This window comes from Mustela putorius, unplaced genomic scaffold (assembly GCF_011764305.1).
Source record: "Mustela putorius furo isolate JIRA1106 unplaced genomic scaffold, ASM1176430v1.1 tig00003962_pilon_pilon_pilon, whole genome shotgun sequence".
Lineage (NCBI taxonomy): Eukaryota > Metazoa > Chordata > Mammalia > Carnivora > Mustelidae > Mustela > Mustela putorius.
In genome coordinates, this window is record NW_025422106.1 from 3,772,127 (window position 1) to 3,795,387 (window position 23,261).

A 23,261-nucleotide genomic window follows, 5' to 3' on the forward strand; every position below is an offset into this window, starting at 1 on the left:
AGGGCCTGGAACACAGTGAGTCCTCGGTAAACATTAGCAATTGTTAGCTTTTGCTAATAATATCCTGACACTAGAAGGGGAATGGACTGAGCAGACATACATTTTCTATGTACGTTAGACCACCCTTCAGTGAAAATTAGTAAAATGGCATTCTTGGGGAACTGAGTTTCTGAGGAACTCAGTCAGTTCAACGTTAAGGGACTCTTGATTTCAGCTCAGGTCATGATCTCAGGGTCCTGAGATCCAGCCCCATGCTGGGCTCTGCGCAGGGAATAGAGTCTGCTTAAGATTCTCTTTCTCCCTCTGCACTTCACCACCCCCATAAATAAATAAATGAATGAATGAATGAATAAACAGATATAGATAGATAGATAGATAGATAAAATGGTGTGCTGGTTTATCTGTCCCCCCCTTGTGAGTTTGTGTAGCACTTTTCCCTGAGGCCAATCAACTCTCATGAAACTGAAGAAACAGTTCACTTGCAAAACTTTAGAATGTACTCTGAATCCTGAAGGCCCCACCCCAACCAAAGCATCCTGAGAGGGCTTGTCAGAAGAGCTAGTTGGTCTGGGCGCCTGGGTGGCTCAGTGGGTTAAGCCTCTGCCTTCGGCTCAGGTCATGATCTCAGGGTCTGGGATTGAGGCCCACATCAGGCTCTCTGCTCAGTGGGGAGTCTGTTTCCCCCTCTCTCTCTGCCTGCCTCTCTGCCTACCTGTGACCTCTCTCTCTCTCTCTCTCTCTCTCTCAAATAAATAAATAAAATCTTTAAAAAAAAAGAAGAAGAAGAGCTAGTTGGTCACCTTATGACATCTTACATTGGTTCTTTCTAAAACACAACATTCTGGTCAAAGGCAGTACAGTTCAGTGAAAAGAATATGATGCTAGGTGAGAGACACTTTAAAGTATGCCACTGATTAGCTATGAACCTGACTGTGCACTTTATGAAGTTTTTATTTTAATCCCACTGAATTTAGCCCACACTGTTATATTAGTTTCAAGTGTACAACATAGTGATTCAACACTTCCACACAACACCCTGTGATAATTGTGCACTTTAAATAGAGTCTGAGTTAAAAAAGTACTAGTCAGTTCTCAATTATCCATACAAAGGGGGGTAAAAAGTGGCACAAGTAATTCAAAACAGAGAGTAAAAAACAAATCTTTAATATTTTACTTTGGAATGTATTATGTAATCTTCCTATAGATTGATATCCAAAATTGTATCTGGGCTAACCTAATAATAAAATATATTTACACAGCATGGCCATACATTAAAGTCATCATGGGAATGAATTCAAAATAAAAGGAGGAGGCCAGCATGAAATAAATTCCTATGGATAACAGGAAGATCATTTAAAACTGATTATTATTATATAATAACTCCTCTCAACCTCACAGCATCCTCTTAAGGCTCAATCTTAGCCATAAAATTCTTTCAAATGAAAATCTCTAAATGTCATTCAGAAATAAAAGGTGAGAACAACTGAATTCCCACAGGTGAATCATTCTAGAACTGGGGAGCCAGGAGACAATCATCCAACTGAAGATTTTTGCTCTCACAGATGTGGGGGTGCATTACTGTGCCTGAGGAGCTAGAAGCAGGTACCAGCCTAACTGCAGGCCAATCTGTCGTAAAACCCAGGTTTTCTTGAAAGGTTCCATATCAACCTCCGCACCAGAAAGTATTTCAGCGACCACCCTATCTAACCTCTTTGAGTCTATAGAAGAAACCGAGATCCACAGAAGTTACAACATATCTGTGAAACCACATAATAAATATTTAAGTACTAGGAAGTTCACCTCTTTATTTATTTATTATATAATTGACATATAACATTGTATTAGCTTTAGGTGCATTATGATTTAATATATGTGTAATACAACAAAATGATCACCACAATGTTAGTTAAAGTGAATAATGACACATGTTACAAAGATTTTTTTCCTTGGGATGAGAACTTTAAAGATCTATAGAAAGTTCATTATTTAAATAATGCACTTACATAAATAAATAACATTCTCCTACACTTCTTGTAAGAAAGAGACTTTAATGCATTCAGTTTAAATTGGGCCACATCTATGTATCTGCTCTATCTCCCAGTTCTATACTGAACAACTTCAGATGTGCTAAGAATAAAATCAGTCCTCTGGAATATAACTGAACTCCCATACAAGCTTCTCCACTATACCACCACACGAAGGCTTCTCGCCAATTAGTCTGTCGGTTAGGCTGTAAGCCTGTGTGTCAGCTCATACACACAGTCATGTGCCTTCTTCAAATCTGGTCATACGATTCTGAAAGCCAGGAATATTCTCCTACCTCTTACTTGAATATTGCCCTTCTAGATCCAGGTCAAGTTCTATCTTGCCTTGAAGCCTTTCCTGATCACCCTAGCTCCCTCCGAATTCCTATCATACTCATTGTTACTTTCTTGGCAGTTAACAAAGGTTACTTAGAATCCCTTACTTGATAATTAATGTAGGATGCCCAGCACTGTAATTCTGTGTATGTCTCTCCCTACCCCCGAATTCTCTTTAGGTAGGTCTAGTGAGACCTAAGGATAGGTACTTAAGAAACAAAACAACATATCAGATGGAAAGGGGGAAATGGCTGACAGAATAATAGATTCTTTCCTTCATTAAAATGTTCTTTAATGCTGCTTAAATATCTTTGCAACTATAAGAATATCTGAAGAATAATTAGGAAAAAATGGAACAATGCAGACCCTTTAACACAAAAATCCCATTTCCATTTTGAGAATCCATCCTAATGAATCAATCTGATCAGTGTATAAATATTTATGTATTAGGATGCTCATCAGAGCATAATTTACAAGCAAAAACTGGAGAAAAAGGAAGTTCATTTGTAGGGAATTGACAAATAATGATGCATTCGTATAACAAAACTCTGTAGAGGAATTCTATGTAGTTATTTTAAAAGATTATTTTTAGTGGCATGTGATGTTTTAAGTTTTTCTTTTTTTTTTTCTATTATTTTAAAATCAGAAAAAGGAAATCTTTTCATTCTGAATAAAAATATAGCATAGATTTTGCAATCACACACATATCGTTTTAAGGACTACATAGTGCGTTACTCACATTTACTGCTGTCACCACCACTTGAGTGATGCACCAGCTTGTGAAGAGAAGTAGTCCCTAACAAGCCACCAGGGTCAACATGCAGTTCATTTCCCTGCTGTTTCCATGTTGTTTCTTCAAGCCAAAAGTTTATGTAATAATTTACCAGCAGCTTTCAAAAAGGAAGCTTCTCACCTACGCAGAGGACATTTCCCTAAGTGGTGACAGGAGGGCTATGAGTCAGGTTATCACCAAGTTGAGTTATATTCCAAAGGTCGACCATCACCTCCACCACCACTCCATCATCAGAGCACCAACTTGGAGGTGCTCTGATGAGCCTTTCTGGTCAACAGATTTGAGTCCTGGGGAGCACTAAGACCAAAACGGTCCTCGGTGTCTTTGTGTGGACAGAATTGCAACAGTCTGTGGCTCCTGTCACTATTCTACTTCAGATTCTCATCCACACTCTCTACCGAAGCAAGGATCTCTTGGACTATTCTTTACTCCCCAGATACCAACTTCTGAAGTTGTTTCTCTGAACTCCTATTCCCTCTTCCAAGGGGAAAAGAAGAGTTAAGATGAAAAAGTGCAAAAGCTCTGAAGGAGGACTTAGCTGGATATATTGGAAAAATAAAAAGAAAGCCAGGGCAGCTTGATCATGGTAAACAAAGGAAAATACCGTACACGAAACCGGCAAGAACCACATCACAAAGGACCTAACAGGTTATGATAGAGACTTTGGATGTTTATTTTCATAAAGTTTGCCGCTCCCACGGTGAATCAATTTTATATAAATGAGACCTAGATCTATCTTTCAAACCTCATCTGCTCTTCGAAAACCCAGTGCAATAGATTCAACTGCCTGCCTGCCAGGCAGCCTCTCCTAAATGTCAATACATGCAAAGCCAAACACTATCTTTTTTTCCAAAGCAGCTCCTCCTGACTATTTCATATCTGCTAACAGACCGATCATTCACCCAGGCTTGCTATCTCAAAGCTGTCTTGCGTTCCTGGCCTACTGTCCGCCCCCACTCCTTACAGGCTCCCCAGGGCCTCAAGTCTCCAACTTACTCTCTTTTCTCTTCTCTAGTCCCACCGCCACGATCCCAGTTCACACTAGCACCAATCCCTGTGCAGCTTGCTGGAACAGGGGAACCAGTTTCCACACCTCCAGCTCTTTCCATCAAATCTATCCTATGTGATGTCATTTAGATGCTTTGAAGATCATCATAAGCACATGATATACAAATTTATTACCTCAAGGTCTGACTTCACTTCAAGCCCCACTCATAGATCTGCCTACTTAACGTATTTATACTTAGCCATGTTCGCATCTCAAATTTAACATGTCTAAAATTGAACTCCTGATTTCTGATCTTCTCTCCAAATCCCACACCTCCCCCTCCCATTCTTATCTCCCACTCCCATCTCCGTAAGCGGCACCTCTCCACATCCAACTGCTTGAGCCAGAAAGCCGGGAGTCAGTCTTGACACTCTTCTTCCTCAACCCCCACATGCAATCTATAATTAAATGGATTCTTTCTTTAACATACTTCTCAAATCCATCTCCTTTTCTTCATTGCCTCTGCCACTGAGTCCCACCTGCAAAGATTCTTAATTCCAGTGGCATGAGGGGCAGCCCAGGCACTGGGATTTGTAAAAGCTCCTCAGGTAATGAGAACACGCAGCTCTGGGCGAGAACCACCACTCTGCAGGTTCTGGACCACTAGCCTCTCTGAACGCACTTCAGCTACTTTCCCCCTTGCTCCCTCAACTCCAGCCATGCTGGCCTCCCTCCTGTCCTTGAACATCACTCATGGCGTCTGCCTTTGCTCTGGTTCACTCCTTAGGTTCTATAGATATTTACTCAAATATCAACTTTGTAGTGCTTTAGGAAGACTTTCCACGGCTATTCCACTTAAAACTGTGGAATCCACATCCATCCCAACACACCCTATCTGTTTCTTGGGCTTTATTTTCCTCCTTGGGACATACCAACTTCAAACATATCATATAATTTATTTATCTTATTTACTGCCTAAATATGCACTTCATGAGAGCTGGGATTTTTGTCTCTTTTATTCCTTTATATATCCCCAGTACCTAAAACAGCATCTGGCCCAAGGGAGGCACTCAGGTAGTATTTAACTTCCCCAGCAAGGCCTTCCCAGATTCCTCCAACTAAACTGAAGTATCCCATTATTCCCCGATAGGAATTTATTCCTTTCCTTCATTAATAATTTGTCATTACATTTGTGTTTATTTGTTGATGCTCCTTTCTTAGACTGGAAATTCCATAAAAATAGGGGCAAGCTGGTGCAACCACTCTGGAAAACAGCATGGAGGTTCCTCAAAATGTTGAAAATAGAACTGCCCTATGACCCAGCAATTGCACTACTGGGTATTTACCCTAAAGATACAAACGTAGTGATCCAAAGGGACACGTGCACCCAAATGTTTATAGCAGCAATGTCCACTATAGCCAAACTATGGAAAGAACCTAAATGTCCATCAACAGATGAATGGATCAAGAAGATGTGGTATATATACACAATGGAATACTATGCAGCCATCAAAAGAAATGAAATCTTGCCCATTTGCGACAACATGGATGGAACTAGAGTGTATCATGCTTAGTGAAATAAGTCAAGCAGAGAAAGACAACTATCACATGATCTCCCTGATATGAGGAAGTGGTGATGCAACATGGGGGCTTAAGTGGGTAGGAGAAGAATCAATGAAACAAGATGGGATTGGGAGGGAGACAAACCATAAGTGACTCTTAATCTCACAAAACAAACTGAGGGTTGATGGGAGGAGGGGGGTTGAGAGAAGGGGGATGGGGTTATGGACACTGGGGAGGGCATGTGCTTTGGTGAGTGCTGTGAAGTGTGTAAACCTGGCGATTCACAGACCTGTACCCCCGGGGATAAAAATATATGTTTATAAAAAATAAAAAATTTTAAAAAATAGGAAAGAAAAAAAATAGGGATTTTCTATTTGGTTTGCTATTATAGACACTTTTTCGTGCTTAGTGGCTATTTTCAAGAAACAGTTAACAATGAATTAATGAATGAGGTTGAATACATTTTCTGAAAGCACACATTGATGTGTTACTTTTCCAATCAAAATCTTTCAAAGTCTCTCCATCACTTACCACGTTAAAGCCTAACAGTCTGGTGTTGATAGAAGACCTTCCATGATCAGGGCCGATTTCTCTCCTATCTTATCTCCTATTCTCTCAGGCATCTTTTGCTTCAGCTACACTGCACTGTTCATTATTTCCAGTACACACCCTATACTAACAAACACCGCATTTCCCCACCTCCGCATTTTTGCTCATGACATTCCTTCTGCCTAAATCCCCTTTCCATCTCTGCCAATCAAAATTCCAGCCTTCAAAATACCTACCCTTCAAACCCCAGCTCAAAGGTAACCTTCACGAAGACAGTCCTGACTCCCACCCCAACTTCCCCAACTAAATGATCCCCTTCCTCTTATAAACACCAAAATATGTAATAGTGGTTTAATTCTCCACTCATTTCACCACATACCCCTTCCTCACTTTTCACAAAACCTTTTGTTTGTAGTTATTCAGTAGGTATTTCTTGAAATGAAGTCAGTTAATACCACTACTCCTATCTCTATCATAAAGCATATTTAAATGGGGATAGGAGATGGGGATACAGCGGTTCTCTTTAGCAAGACCATTAATAACCAAAAGATATTAAAGCTGGAACAGCAGATTCCCAGCCTTAACCTCCCCTTCTCTGGCTTTTCTGCTGAGACAAGATCTTCCCAAATTTTTGGATCTCAAATTTTTTAATGTATTCAACTGCTTGAAAAAATATGTTAAGCTGCACGTGCTACCACCAGGACAGAAATCCCATAAAATATATTAAAATGGGTTATCTTAAGATTATTACATATTTGAAAGAGTATCTGACTGAAAAATCTGGATACCTTAAACTCTGCTGTTTGAAAATGATCATGACTAGGAAAACGTTTCTGTTCAACAAGAAATCTGAAACTTTTAAAGTATTCCATTCATTTCCACATCATGTTAAAAGATGGCGACGAACAGTAGTAGCAATGCTGTAAAATCCTACCACGAAACACTTGTATTTCAAGTAACAGGCCTTTGTTTCCCTACCCACACCCTCTCATAAGGCTGTGGTTCCCAAAATGTAGTCCACAGATCCCTGGAGGTCTGTCTCAAGGAGTCCATAAAGTTGAAACTATTTTCATAATACTAAGAAATCTTCTGCCTTTTTCACTACATTGACATTTGCACTAGTGGTACAAAATCAACAATGGGTAAAACTACTGGTGCTTTAGCATAAATCAAGGTAATGGCATCAAACTGTACTAGAGTCCAGTGTCCTTCACTATCATATCCTGGCGATTTTTTTTTAAGTCAGTTTCACTTAAGAATGTTTTTGATGAAGCAATAAATTTTCATGATAAAGTTGAAGCTTTTAATCAAAAATTAGAATTCTGAAAATCTTGTAGCTGCATGACAGATTCCCAATACTTACAGACTTTCCTGATGACTGATGATATTAACTAACGTGTTTTTTTGCATTTGGTTTTTTTTGTTTTGTTTTGTTTTTAAAGCAGTGTCCATGTCCAGCATGTAGTCCAATTCAGGGCTTGAATCATGACCCTGGGAGCAACACTTGAGCTGAGATCAAGAGTCAGTCTTAACTGACTGAGCCACCTGGGAGCCCCTAACGTGGTTTTTTTATATTGCATTATGAAATGTGCCATTTGCAAAATTTGCTTAACTCAATGAACCAATATTTCCCAAACACCAAATGCATATTATCAAATCACAAATGGGTAAAAAACCCATTCAAAGGGCAAGACAGATGAATGGATTTTAATGTAACAGTAACATCAATGATTTCAGTTCCCACACTGCAACTTAACTTTTGTCAAGTTTTGGTGTAGTATCAGAGACAGAGAATACGCACAACTGTCTGAAAATTCTCCTCCCTTTTCCAACTACATATCCCTTGTGGTTATATTTTCTTCAAATACTTCAATCAAAACTATCAATCACATCAGACTGAATCCACAAGCAGATATAAAAATCCATCTTCTCTTAAGACAGATATTTAGGAGATTTGCAAAAGTGTTAAAAAAAAAGCCATATTTCTCTAAGTTTATGAAAACTTATTTTTCATAAAGATATTTATGTTAACACGAGAAAGTTTTTTTTAGGTAATTATTTATTTATTTTGGAGAGACAAAGAGAGTGAAAGAGTGCATGCTCGCAAGGGGGCGGAAGCTGAGGGAGAGAATCTCAAGCAGACTCCCCACTGAGTGCAGAGCTGACCTGAGATCATGACCTGAGCCGAAACCAAGAGTTGCATGTTTAACCAACTTAGCCACCAAGGCACCCCTAGGTAATTAACTTTTTTAAACTGTTTTGTTTTTTTTTAAGATTTTTTTATTTTTTTGACAGACAGAAATCACAAGTAGGCAGAAAGGCAGGGAGAGAGGGAGAGGCAGGCTCCCCACTGAGCAGAGAGCCTGATGCGGGGCTCGAGCCCAGGACCCTGGGATCATGACCTGAGCCAAAGGCAGAGGCCTTAACCCACTGAGCCACCCAGGCACCCCTTAAACTGTTTTTTACTTTAGTTTCTAGTTTGGTAAATATCAATAGATATAAACCACATAAACAAAAGCTCTTATGGTCCTCAAAAATTTTTTAAAGTATAGAGCCACGAGACGAGAAAGTTTGAGAACCATTGCTCTAAGAGAATCTGTCTCTGATTCCAGCCACTGCCAAGATTGCTGTTTGGAGCAAATCTTCCTTTCCCCATCCTCAACCAGAGTTGAACCTAGGGCAGACATCTGGTCCAGGGAAAATCATGCTTTAGACTGGCCAAGTCAGATATCATTTGGGAATCTGAATTAAGCCTCATGGATACTGAGGGCTATTTACGGCAGAACACTAGAGTCCATGAAGTCTTACTGCTGACGTTCTTGGAACTGTTTTGATTCCAGCCCTTTCTAAGGTCTTGTTGTTCAGCTTCTCCTTGGATTCTTCTACAACTATTTCTTTTGGAAAAATCTTTTATATGTTACTTTAAATAGGTTTCTTTTCCTTATGACCAAGAAAGCCTTAACACTACAGAACTTCAATACTGTTACCATGAGTGTTTTATTCCGTGTCCTTATCTGAGACACTGTATTATAATGAAAGTTCTCCTTCATTTGAAGATCATATTCCCACATAAAATGAAAATCACTCCAACAAAACTAAAACCTGAATGGAAATTAGAGCCTTATTCGGAACAAGAGACAAGCTTAATGGTCAGCTGTTAGATTAAAGGAAGCTTGGTTTGTTGTTTTTTGTTTTGTTTTATTCTGGAGAAGGCCATTATATATCATGTCAATACATTTTAGACAGCAAATGGCTTCATTAAAATATACTAGCCTGACAGTTTTTCAGGGAGGCTGATGAACAGAAAAAGAACAAAGTAGAGACTTGCCCTACTACATATGAACAATTACAAAGCTAAGATAATTAAGGCAGTGTCATACCAGTAGGAGATAGGCAAACAGACTAACATTACAGAACAGGGAGCACAGAAACATGTAAATGGCATTATAAAGTCGTAAGGAGCAAACATGACTGTTCGGTACATGATGCTGGGGAATATAAGACATAACTGTTACCTCAGTATAGGGGAGGATTTCTTCATTAAGACACAAAAACACACATGGTAATGGAAAAATATAATAAACCTGACTCTGTTAAAGTTTAAAAATTAGTATCAATAAAAGATAAAATTAAGGGTGCCTGGGTGGCCCATTGTGTTAAGCCTCTGTCTTCGGCTCAGGTCATGATCTCAGGGTCCTGGGATCGAGCCCTGCATGGCAGGAAGCCTGCTTCTTCCTCTCTCTCTGCCTGCCTCTATGCCTACATGTGATCTCTCTCTGTCAAATAAATAAAATCTTAAAAAAAAAAAAAAAGTAGAGGTAAAAAGAATTTTAAATACACTCTTGGCTCTTGGGCTGGCTACTATCAAAAATACCACCAGAAAATAATAAGAGTTGGTAAGGACGTAGAGCAGCTGGAGCCCCCGTGCACTGCTGGTACAAATGTAAAATGATGCAGCCATTACATCCAATGGTAAGACAGTTCCTCAAAGAAATTAAAAATAGAAATACCATATGATTCAGCAATTCCACTTCTGGGTATAGATCCAGAAGAACTGAAAACAAGATCTCAAAAAGCTAGCCGAGAACCCATGCTCAGAGCGGCAGGATTCACAGTGGCCAAAAGGCGGAAGCAACGCAGAGAACACCGATGAACAGATGAACAAACAAAATGGGGGGTATGCGCACAGCGGAATATTATTCAGTCTTAAAAAGGAAGGAAATTCTGACACGTGCTAGAACACAGATGAACCTCAAACACAGGACACTATGGGATATAAGCCAGATACAAAAGGACAAATACCACATGACTCCACTCATATTAAGTAACTAAGTAATCAAAACGAGAAAAACAGAAAACAGTACCTGATTCAACATACCAACAAATGTGTAAACCTTAAATTAAGGAGCTGAATGATTACACACATTTTTCTTACAGACAGACAGATATACTAGAGAAGAGAATTAGAGGCTTTCCAGAGAACTACTGCAAGCCCTTCTCTAATGTAGCTAGTGCCTCAGTAGAAAGATTTGTGCCAAGAGCTTCTTAGAAACAAACAGTCAAGAAGAAAGGTCTTCACAGTCAAGTAAGGGTTACTGTCTGAATGTTTAACTCCCACTCTGAGGTCTGCTCCCAGCTCTCCCCAAGCGGCAGGACCAGCTTTGCCACACAGAGCAGCTAGGCAACTCCTGCCAATTCTATTAAAACGTGACTACAGTTTGTAAGAATGAAGGCCCAGGCATTTCCCGGAGAGATTAAACTTCAGAATCTTTTTTCCTATAATGGGAGCTTGTCAAAAACAAAAGAAGCTATTGGATCTTAGTGGCAAATGTGTCAGCATAGACTTTCAGAGTGATTCACCAGGCCTGCAAACAAACACGCAAAAAAACCACCCTGAATACACAACCAGAATTTAATATGGAGCCAGTATTGTCCTGAAACCAGGTTGAAAATAACCTCCTCAAGCCTGGAAGTAAATATGACAAGATAGTAAAAAAAAAAAAAATAAACAGAATTTCAGATACATATTATAATACTGTTATTATCAGGCCCCGAGTAACTTGATATCAGTAAGATTACTCAAAACACCACTACACGGTAGGAGTCTAATAAAACATTTTCTACTAAGACAGGAATTAGTCCGAGCCCTAAAACCAGCTTTAGAATGCAGTTCTACTGCACCTTTTGTTTGCATTAACCTTCATTAGTGCGATGGATTTTTAAGAAAACACGGTAGATGTGCCAACATTTCTCCTGAGTCTACAGTACATGACAGAAATCCACAGGATTCAGCACTATTCCAGACCCTGAGTTAAGACAGCTAGATATCAGAGTTCATGGCCTATCTGAAAAATTTCTCTAATTAAGAATAATTTGTCTCATTCCTTTTTTTTACGATGAAAATCTAGTGATAATGAAAAGAATATGCTATCACAGCATAATTTTACATAATGCTCTAATTGTGTGGAGAACTGTGTAGAAACGAGGAAAAGGAAGGAAAGAAACACACACTTGTGCATGAACATACTAAGATGCTTTTACAGAACACTCAAACCCTACGTCTCCAAGAAAGCTCATAAACACAATTTTCATCTCTAAATTCCATTTTGTATACCTTTCATCTTGGAAAAAAAGCCAGGCTGCTCATGAGAGAAGAAATTCCCAGCTAAACTTACACTGCGGAGGTGGGAGGAAGCAATGCTGTCTTCAGAGGTACTACAAGTCTTTCACAAAGAGTATTCAAAACACGAAATCCGTGAGGTCCAAGACCCAGAATCCAACAATGTCAGTGGCACAGAGGTAAGTCAAACACTAGGTGCATTGTGTTAGAATAAAGGCACCTTCAGTTTTTAGATGTTGGCTCCAGAAGTTCCATGATGAACAACATAATAAAAGGGAAGATGTGATATACATATAAATCCTACATATGGGTGTATACACACAGACGTGTATGTATCTCTCTCTCTTTTACACACACACACACACACACACACATACACATACAGATGGTTCCACAACTAGAACAGGAAAAACACAAAGTGAGGCAGGAACTGCTTGTACCAAAGGGCAAGGAAGCACTCATACATCAAGCTTAAAACGTCTGCACATGCCAAATATGGAATATTCTGGGCTTCAAAAAATGTCTATAATTGTTGGTAACATGTAGAATAAATTAAGGTCCTGAATCTACAATGATAATAAAACAAAGAAAGTGAGAAAAAGAAACAATTCATTTGCCACCATTAGAAGGGATTATTATACCATCCACTTACTCAGGATATTGTTAAAAGGAAAATTAAGAATTTATCTAACTTTTGATAGAAATTATAATTATTCCTAACTGATAAAGGAAATCTTTACAAAAGACTAAAGGCTAATCAATGTAAAAGGGACAGCAGAATTGGCAAATTAGCACTTTGCAACAACCAAAGAAACAACTGGTTCAGACAAGGATCCCTATCATTAGGTGACAGACTGCTGGAATAGTGGAATAGCATAGTTCCAAAGTGTCACCACTCTACAGATTACTCTCGAACTACAAAGGGGAAGAAATGTCTACACTGGAGATTTGGTATTTATCATTTTAAACAAATGATCAAACAAACAAACATCATTAATAATGGGATATTATGACATTATTTCTCTTATTGTGACCCAATGGGAGGTACAGAGCAATACCTATGAAGAATTCTTACCAAAGTATTTAATCTGAATCTAATCAGACCATAGACTTAAATGCCAGTTTATAGGAAATACAAGCATAAAGGAACCAATTAAATGAAACTGTGAAGAAACAATCAGAAAATTCTAGAAGTGATATATTCAGTAAGACAAAGGCTTGGTCTCTTCATAAAGGCAATTTCTTGTGGCTTCTAAATAAAGTGCTCTAAATTTAAAAAGACTAAAGATACATGTCTGGAGAAAAATCTGAACATTAACTGGATATTAGATAGTTTTAGGAAATTACTGTTAATTGCCTTAACTAAGACAATGTATTCTAAGAACAATTAAGCAAAACAATCTCTTTAAAAAGATGCATCTAAAGTATTTAAAGTATGAAAGTATTAAGATGTCATGATGTCTACAATATAAAAATTTACACATTATATATATAAACACAAGTGCACATATATATGTAAAGTAAATACAGCAAAATGGACACTATGGAATCTAAGGGATAATTGGTATAAAGGTGATAACTGTACTATTCTTTGAATTTTTCTGTATGTTTAAAATTTTTTACACAAACAGTTGTAAAAGGCAGAGTGGAGAAGGGCTCAAAATGCACTTCCTCCAGGAAGACCTCCAAAAGGAACTCTCCTCTAAACCTTATCACTCTCTTACAAAGTCCTCTCAACATGAAACACAGTGAAATGCGTTCTCATTCTAAGTATTCACTTACTATTTCACATATGCAGTAGATTTGGTTTTCTAACAAGACAGCGAGCTCCTTCAGGCCCAGGCATTTTTAAGTTATTTTCCATTTCCTCACAACTCACAGTGAAACAGTCTACAATCTAGGAGACTTTTAAAAAGTACTAGTACCAATATCTTATGAAAGCACCCAGTAAAGCACCTCTAACTAACTGGGTTAGCTTTTTCATCTCCTCAACAGAATGGCAGTTCGCTTGTACAAACAACTTTGAGTCAAAGCTATCAAAAGGAGATCCTAAAACATCGCTTATGGGTTTACAGAATTTTGCAGAGAAAACAGCATCTAGGAGTTCAAGGAAGCATAAGTTTTACATGTCTTCTGAGGCGTGTCATGGATTTGCTGTGTTATTCAGACCTGTAACTTTATTCTCATGACATTACTCTTTAGTGGAACACTATCTTGAACCACCACTCCCATCTGCAAACAGACAGTATTTATCCACAACTCTTGGGTATAATGAAGCTTAATGAGCTACATAATGAACTTAAAATCTTAGATAAAAGACTGTACAAAGAAAAAAAAACACTTTGATAATACAGTGCTGGTGAAGAAAAAAGGCAGACTCACACAACTCCTGGCAGGAATATAAATTCATACAACCTCTATGGCAAGCAATTCAGCAGTATCTAACAACATTAAAAATGTATACATCCTCTGATCCCGCACTTCTGCTAGGAATTTACCCAAAAGATACCCATGTACCTAAAAAGCGCATACAAGGAATTAGTTGTAGCGCTGGAAACAACCTAAGTATCCAATGATAAGAGCTGGCTGAATGATGGTACATCTGTACAAGGCAGTATCTGTCATCTTTCAAAAAGGAAGAGGTTTTCTATGACTGTATGGAATGATGGCCAAGATTTACTAAGTGACAAAAGCAAAGTGCAGAATAATGGCTACAGTATCTTACCATTTGTGTAAAACAGTGAATAAAAACAAAAACTTAAAAGTTGTATATGCTTATAAAAGCACTGACTATCTCTGGAAGGGTAAACAATATAAGGGTCACAACAGTTTACTTTGCAGAGGGTTTAACTAGATGGAGGAAAAGAAGACAGAGAAGCAGATTCTTCTCTTCCTGTGTACCTTTTGAATTTTGTTTCATGTGTGTTACCCATCTTATTTTTTAAAATATTTATTTACTTTAGAGAGAGAGAGCGCAAGGTGGGGAGAGAGAAATGGAGAGAGTCTTCAGCAGACTCTGAGTTAAGTGCAGGGCCCCATGGGGTACTTGATCTCAGAACCCTGAGACAACTGAACTGAGCCAAAACCAAGAGTGGGAAGCTTAACTAACTGCGCCACTCAGGTGCCCCATGTGTTACCCATTTTAAAGAGCCTTTTGAAACATGGCTTTGCACCAATACAAATTAATGATACTCCTCCTAATCCTAAAGGCAGTCATGCCTTCACACCATAACAATTTTTGAATAAGGCGTCAGTAAATTCAACCAAATGAAACGCTTCCAGATAAAAACAAAGCACCACACATGACAGAAACCTCCTGAAAAATGGCTATTTATTTCTTTCAAGATTTTTACCAGAACCTGATGCAAGTCTGGACACAGGCAACACTGAACATCTTCCAGTTCACTAACCACTATGAAGAGCTCTACCGGAAGTCACCAAAGCTCCAACAGACACCAACCATCCCCACCCTAAGTGTGAAGCTGTCCCAGTAACTTTATACTCCTCAGTCTTCACACAAGGAAAACAAGATAAGTCTCCAGCTCTTTCCAGGAAACGGGATGATATATGCACCCCACCAAATTCCTGTGCTGCTTCTGTGTCATCTCTTGGGTCCCAAAGTAACCATGGCAACAGAAAACAGCACAAAAGACAGCTGAAACATGCAAAGGCCAGGGTTAAAAGGGGAGGCGGAAAAAAAAAAAATATATATATATATATATATACACACACACACTTTAAGGCCCCAAAACATAAGGTTCTACAGTTAAGAATGGCAGCCAAAAAAGCGTTGCTAGAATACCAAAGAAAGAACACAAAGGGAAGAAAATAGAAAATAAAATATTACCCATCCCCAGTTATCCAGATAGGAAACCGGTTTGTCAAAGATAACTGAAAAACAAAAAGCTGCCCCCACCCCCAACAATTCAGTTATTCATTTCATTGCTATTAAGTAAACCTTCTGCCTGTAAGAATTTATCATCTCCTCACCCTGTTCTGATGTCAGAGGGAAGAAGCATCCAAGTATCCAAGAGTGACCATATAGCAGCAAATTAAGGACCATGAAAAATCTGCCAGCTGAAAACCTACGTCCTGGATCACTGAAATAATACTGTACTTTAGAGTTCCTTATTTTATACTGCTCTTCATTATTTGCAAATGGGCAAGAAACATCACTCCCACTGCTTAAAGTTAAAAACACGGGGTAAGTTATCCCCAACTAGTAGTTTCAGATTGCTTTTGTTTTCGTGTGATATTCACAGAGCATCAATAATGTACAGCTAAAACGAAAGTGCTAAGGAAGTTTTGTTTCTTTTTTTTTTTAAAGGAAGATCTTTCACAAAAAAAGAGGCAAATAGGTCACACAAAGCAGGAGGGCTACAGAGGAGAGAACCCTGATGTCTTGATTTACAGGTACTGCTCTAAGCCTTACACTGTGTTCTCTATCTCCACCATATCTAGTTCTACAAAGGCAGTTGAGAATTTTACTAAAAGGTAGTCCTTACTTTCTTTTTTGTGACCCTTAGTCCTCCTTAGAAAAGCCACCAAAATCCCCTGCCAGAATAACTGAATGGGTTGGGGCACCTACTTCTAAGTTTAGAGGATGCTTGTATTACAAGTACACCATGACTGTGGGAGGAAAGAAAAGTAATCCTGGAACTAGAAGTTGCAGTGACAGTTTCAAAAGAAGGGTCAGCGTGGGGCACGTTGGCTCTGGAAGGCGTTAGTAGCCTGGGAGTCTCTAGGGCAACATCAGATGCAAATGCTGCCTTGTCAGTAGGTCCGTCAAATAATTTAAACGCTCCCTTTAGGATAGGAGCAACAGGCGCACTATCTGGCAGCCCACTGTCTGCGAAGAAGGCGGGCGCGTGGTCAAGGGGCTCTTTATCCCGCAGGTCCCTGCAACACAGCGATGCGCATGCGCCCCGGGGGCAGCGAACAAGCACCCCTAGCTCTTTCACACTCGCGCATGCGCAGTCACCCATCTCGCCGCAGGCGACAGCTCACTATTTGGCAAGGGGGATGGGGCTGGGAAAATGATGGGGGGGCTGAAGGCAGGGGGCGCATTTGTGTCTCCTGAATGCTTGGGATTGGGGAAGGAACGGCTGATTAGGCTCTGGCATTCCCAGGCCACGTAACCCAGGATGTGGGATATGGAACAGAGAAGAGTATGTGAGTGGCGGGGGGGGGGCGGGGGGAGTTGGGGGTCAGTCACCTCTTAAGGGAGGCGCCCCCCCACACTCCCACAGGACAACCCTCTCCCTTGACTCTCCTCCCCCCACTCACCTGAGAACGGCGGCGACAGCTGCTGGTCCCCGTCCCCCTGCGCTCGCTTCATACTGTCCGCAACATCCGGGACCTGCGGGACCGCCGATACACAAATACACACACACTAGGAACGCGCACACTCACACACACACACACACCGACACACACCGGCCGGGGCGTCATGGCGTCAGCACGTAGACGCAGCGAGCGCGTACCCGCCGGGCCCCACCCCGCGCGGCCTCCGCCCCTCTTCTCCCCTCCCTGAGTTCTCCTGCCCCTCCTCCCTCTTCCTCAAGACTCTGCCTACCTCCCTTACTGCGCGTGCGTCCCGCCGGCTCCACTGGACCGGGGGATTTGAGGGGAAGGAGGGGCTTGACTAGAAAGAGGCGGGAACACGGAGGGGGTTGCACGCCCGGCGCGGCAGGCTATGCGGAGGTGCGAGGACCAAAAGAGGCCTACCAAGGGTGGGGGTCGGGGGGGTTAGGGGGAGTGGGGGTGGGGGGTTAGGGGAGTCGGGGTGGGCAGCGTAACAATAAGGGCATTGAACAATAAGCAGTTTATATTTACAAGAAGTGTATGGATTACTGACACCTTTAAGTGGCATTCCCTCACTTTTTCTGAAAGCTTTGTGTCAGTAAACTATTTTTTGGATTTCATGATAATTCTAAAGACTTTTAAGTCACCTAGATTTTGGCATTTGAAAACAAAACCAAGGACCATCCTCTTGGGGGAAGGCGGGCATGTGGGTGGCTTAACTAAAAGGGACTTTATTCAGTGACAACTTGTTGTCTTGGACACCCAGGTCCCCAGCTGGCCTCACATCCCGGCTCCCAAGGGCCATAAGTGACTCCTGGGTTGAGTAAAAGAAAAAAAGCCTCCAGCATCTTGGCCCTTGGAGGGGAAAAAAAAAAAAAAAGTCATCCCCATGTTAGAATGATAATATGTCAGTGGTGGGATATTTGTGGTTTTTTTAAAGATTTTATTTATTTATTTGACAGACAGAGATCACAAGTAGGCAGAGAGGCAGGCAGGGGGAGGGAGAGGCAGGCACGGGGAAGGGGAAGTAGGCTCCCCACTGAGCAGAGAGCCCCATGCAGGGCTCTATCCCAGGACCCTGGGATCATGACCTGAGCCAAAGGCAGAGGCTTTCACCCACTGAGCCACCCAGGGGGTCCCAATGGGATACTTATTATTGCTATGATCCTTTCCTTTAGCTTAAACTTTCAAAAATTGTTCCTACAGAGTCAAGCCAAATAATCCAGAGCAGGTTTTGTCTCTTTTCCACACTGAGATAGTATCACTACACAGATACACGCACTCAAATGTCAGAGGCATTGGACCCAAAAGAGCAGCCAGGTGAACCTGCAGGTCATGGGGTGATGAAGGGTGGGTCCTGCCTTGGGAACAGCTTCCGGAAGCTTTGCTGTCATGGGACTGTCTCCAGGAGACTGTGCTCACTTGTCTCCTGCCACATGCGTCCTGGCGCCAGGTGGCTGGTGAATTTGTTCATTAGGGAAGGCTGAGAGCCCATGAGCAAAGCCACAGGGGTTTGGAAAGAAACCCCTGACGGAGCCAGGCTGCCTTCTACTTTCAAGTACACGGGCATGCCCTACAATCCCACAATTTAGAATGTCCTAGGAAAGCCCTCCATGCTCCTAGAGCTTGCTCCAACCGTAGTTCAGACAACATAATCAAGAAATGGAGATCCTAACTTCCACCATGATGTGAGTGCTGGGCCTACCTTGATTAAAACAAAAAGAGCTTTCGTCACCTAGTAGGCTGATGCTTGAAACTTTCCAGTGAGGTTCCGCTCATCCTCATCCTCAGTAAACATGCATTCCTTTAGCTGAAGCCAGCAAGGTTTTCGGTTCTTATGAAAATTCAGAGTGCCCCGTGGGTAACCAGGTAACCCAGTTCAAGTAATTGACTCCTGGTGTCACTGAGGCTGTTCAGTTCCTGTTCTCTTCACTTCAGAGTTCACAGGTTGGCAAGGAAGAAAGAAAAAGGGTACCCCTTGGAGGGAGGAGCGTAGAGGAGGGGAAGAGGTGCAGAAAAAGGAAACTGGAGGCAGGAACAGCATAGTTTAGCCACCTTACTCTTGGGGCTAATCAATCTGGTGTAGTCAGATTCTGCCTGGCACCCGGGAAGGGACTCCTCGGGGCTAGTGAGTCTGTGCTAGCAGCTTGTCCATGCCAGCCCTGAACCTCCAGAGATCTGGAAGGACATGAGTACTACCCCATCTGTAGCCTGGTGAAATGAGGCTCCCGTTCTGCTGTGGGGACCATCCCGCCCACCCGAGATGTGATCCACCAGCCTCTGTACAAAGGGCTTTGATTTGGTGTGGATCTGATTAAATGCCTGTAGATGTCCTTGGAAACACTGTGTGGAAGAATTTTAAACAGCTTCTCCTTTTTAATATGCACTTCCTCTTCGGTTTTAATTATTTTGTTCCTACATTTTCCCTTTCAATTTACTAAAATCTAGAAATGTAATTAGAGCAGAGGCTGGGCTCAGAGAAAGCTGCCAGGATTTCTACAGCATGATTAAATATACGAGGCATCCCTTTAGTGTGGGACTGAAAAATAGGATTCTCATTATTATCTTCCTCTTATCCAGGAAAGCATCAGCGCCACGTACAGATACAGATTTATTGAAAACGAAGCACTAATTAAAAACTCACCCAGCCTCTTCGCAAGGTTTGGGGGGGAAAGTGTGGTTACTTCATTATTTCCTCCATTTACTGTTTTGTTGTTGTAACTGCCGACAAGCAAGAAGGCCCCCACCCTTCAAAATAAAATTCTTTTTTTCTCTTGAGGGACTTAATGAGGGTTTTATCTATGCAACAACAATCAAGCTTACAATGGCACCAATTCAATTCACTGCTCCTGTGGTGGTAGGAAACGTGCCGAACTGCGTTTTCTTAATTCCAAAACACAAATGACAAAGTATTCATTGGCCAGTGTGAGCCAGGTCTGGGCAAGGGCTCCGTCTCAAAAGACCGCAAGACATCTGGTCTTTATGCTGCCAATGAAGATCTTCGACTCCACTGTACAGTCCAGTAAGCAAAGGCGTGATTTCCCTTGAAGCTGTAGGGGAGGTGGAGGCAGGCAGGGCTGAACAGAAGAGGAGTCCAGGCTCCCATCCAGTTGTAAGCACTGTAGCAAGATACAGTCCTCTCCTCTCTCTCAGTTGGCCAGGCAATGAACCCCAGCCCCAGGCCTGCCATGGTGGAGCCCTGCAGGGACATCAGAGATGTGTATGCAGGAAGGAATATTCTCAGTGGGGAGACCTAGTCCAGTGCTCTGGAGGTTCTCAGTCTAAAAGAACAGAGACAGGTGACATACTCTGGGACACAATTGTAAAACCATACGCAAGGAAGCATGCCAACAAGATCACATTGACGAGGTGGTACTGAGGCCACAAAGGGGTTAATGGAAAATTGGCAGTGGAGAACTATCGATCGATTGATTAAATTTCATAGCAAGGTAGCTATGACTTAATTAATGAATTCCAGCTTCTTCGTCAGGAGACCCAAGTTCAACATGAACACTTATTATAATATAAACTTGGACAAAACCTCTGCGAGCCTCAGTTTTCCCACCTGAACAATGGAGAAATTAATGTCCACCCGGTCATATTGTTGTGTGGGTCAACTGAGATGATATTTGAACGCAGCAGAGTCCCTGGCACAGAGGAGAACCCGCTTATTTAGGGTGTGTTACTGAATGTGGGTTTAGGGATAAGTGTTCATAGAGCTGCTAGTCTCCAAGCCCTGCCTTCATCTGTACACCATGCTCCCTCCTTTTCTCAAATTCGTTCAAGTTCTTTGGGAAGAAGGAAATCAAAGGAACTGCACAAGCTTCTCAGCCAGAACATGGCCACTTGCTAGCTGGGATCCATGAACAAGACTTGGAGTTTGTTTCCTCACAGATGGGTCAGGCTCTCTGGTCACGAGAACCACACCCGCTTCTAGCTCTCTCAACCCAAACTGGAATTTACTGAAGAAATACCTCTGGCCTCCAGAACTAACAGGACCTCAAGAATCAGATTCTGAAATCTGGCTGAAAATCAAAGGTTCATGGAGAAAGACCAGCCTTCTTCAGCAGGACACTGTGGCCGGGAGGTCCCACGGCTGGCCACTGCCACAGAGTGCCACCGCTGGACACGTGGCTTCCACTGCTACAGAGGCAAAAGATGTCTAAACTTCTTCCATCTTTGTGCCTCGTGCTGCAAACCCCAAACGCAGGCAGCAGCACCCAGTTGACCTGTCTTGGTCAACGTCCTGGGCCCTGACTGCCATGCTGCTACAGTACCCATGGTGAAATGTTTAGCACTCCTTCTTCCTGATGTTATCCACAGCAGAGGGCTTGCAGAGACCAGTTCTCCCATCTTATCTGCGACGTGGGGGCATCCATCGTAGGGTAATAAGTGGCATCAAATGACATGTTTGTTCACAAGGGCTTGGCATTCGAAAGGCATTAGGATACTTTGCTTCCTTCTTTAATAACACGAAAGGATTATAATGGTGTGGTTATCTGAGGATCTGACCCATGTGCTTACAGATCAATTGAAGTTCTGAGTTTGTTTTTAACCAGGAAAAATGGCTGGCAAACATGATGTCTGAGGAGTGGAGCACCAGGCAAAGAAGCAGTTGTGGGAAAGAGCAGAGAGGAAATGGCAACTTTGAGTCCTAACGTTCCTCTCTGATTTTTGCCTTGGACTGGCAAACCAGTTGTCTCGTGCATCTTTAACTGGGTCTAAAAGTACCTTGAAGTCATTGCTTCCAAATAAGTTTTAGAGGGCCGATAGTCATTTTCAGCAAAGAATGTATTGGATGGAGATTATCTAGAATGGAGATTCTCCATAAGAATGGAGATTATATACCGTTATGAATTATTTTCAGTGGGGTTTTTTTGGTCCTATTCTGAATTGGATTGATCTACCACCTGTTGGCATTTGCCCTAAAATAACATATACCTAAATGCAGATCGTTAGGTTAGCAAAAACACATTTTTTTCCTCTGCCTCAACTCAAGTAGAAATTACTTTAGATTTTATAATTTTAGATTATTCTTGCCATGGCTCTCCTTTATCAAGGTGAATTGATTTCAACTGGAAGTTTACTCTATGTTAGAATCCTATTTTTTAAAAAAAGAATTTAATCTAAAATTCAATTATAGAAGGTCTGTGCCACAATGAACAGTCAACTAGCACTTACTGAATGCTCCCTGGGTACAGAGCTTTAGCAAGGTAACTACAGGAGAAGTTGAAAGAATAGAAATACTTCCCTCATTCAGATAGAGTTTTCAGTTTAGAATTTAAAGAACTCCCAAACTGGAAGGAACCATAAAGATTCGTCAACCCAGTGGTTTTCTAATGGCCCTTGCTTCTCAAGCTCTGAGCTTCTGAAGATTTGCTACAGGGGCTCCAAGGAAAGGGGTAGAGGGATCAGTGAGGCTGGGAAAGGTCAAGTCAAGCCAGCCTGGTTTTCTTTCCACTCAGTGAAGCCAGGAATCAGGCATCATCCTTCAACTCCTTTTTCCCCCTGACACCTCACATCTGATCCATCAGAAGTTCCCAGAAGCTCTCATTTCAAAGTATCCCTTGAATCCATCCACTTCTTTTGATCTTCCCAGTTCCATTTAAGTCCTAGCCACCATGCTCTTTTGCCTGAAACACAGTGAGGGGATTCTAAATAGTGTCCCTAGTATTTGGCTAGTCTCTCCATCCACTCTTCACTCAGCAACCTGGACAACCTAATTAAAACTTAAGTCAGATTATGCTGCACCCCTGCTCAAAACCTTTGAATGCTTCTCATGGCACCAAGAATAAAATCCAAACTTTGTACCCCCTGCCTACAAGAGTCTTGGGTTCAACCACATCTCATGTTCCTTTTTCCTTGTCTTCAGCCATGCCAGGCGTGTGTCAATTCTTAGAACCAGTAAAGCCCATCGAGACCGTTCCCTCCATGGATGTTTTCAGTTACTGTTCCCTCTGCATGGAACACTTCCACCCTGACTTCTCACATGGCTCCTTCTTTCAGGTCTCAGTTTAATTTCACATCCACAGAAAGCCTCCTCTGACCACCTATGCTATCCCAGACAAGGACCTTCCATTATCT

The 23,261-nt window shown here is 41.5% G+C and overlaps 1 protein-coding gene across 2 annotated transcripts in view; it reads right to left on the minus strand.

Moving 5' to 3' along the window:
• LOC101681201 (speckle type BTB/POZ protein) overlaps positions 1-17,339 on the minus strand; it is a 65,425-nt gene extending 48,086 nt beyond the window's left edge. For both annotated transcript variants that reach the window (XM_004764790.3, XM_004764791.3), the window contains exon 1: positions 17,160-17,339. The gene's annotated coding sequence lies outside the window, so the exon portion shown is untranslated. The remainder of the gene's footprint in view (positions 1-17,159) is intronic.
• Between the last annotated feature and the right edge of the window lie 5,922 nt (positions 17,340-23,261).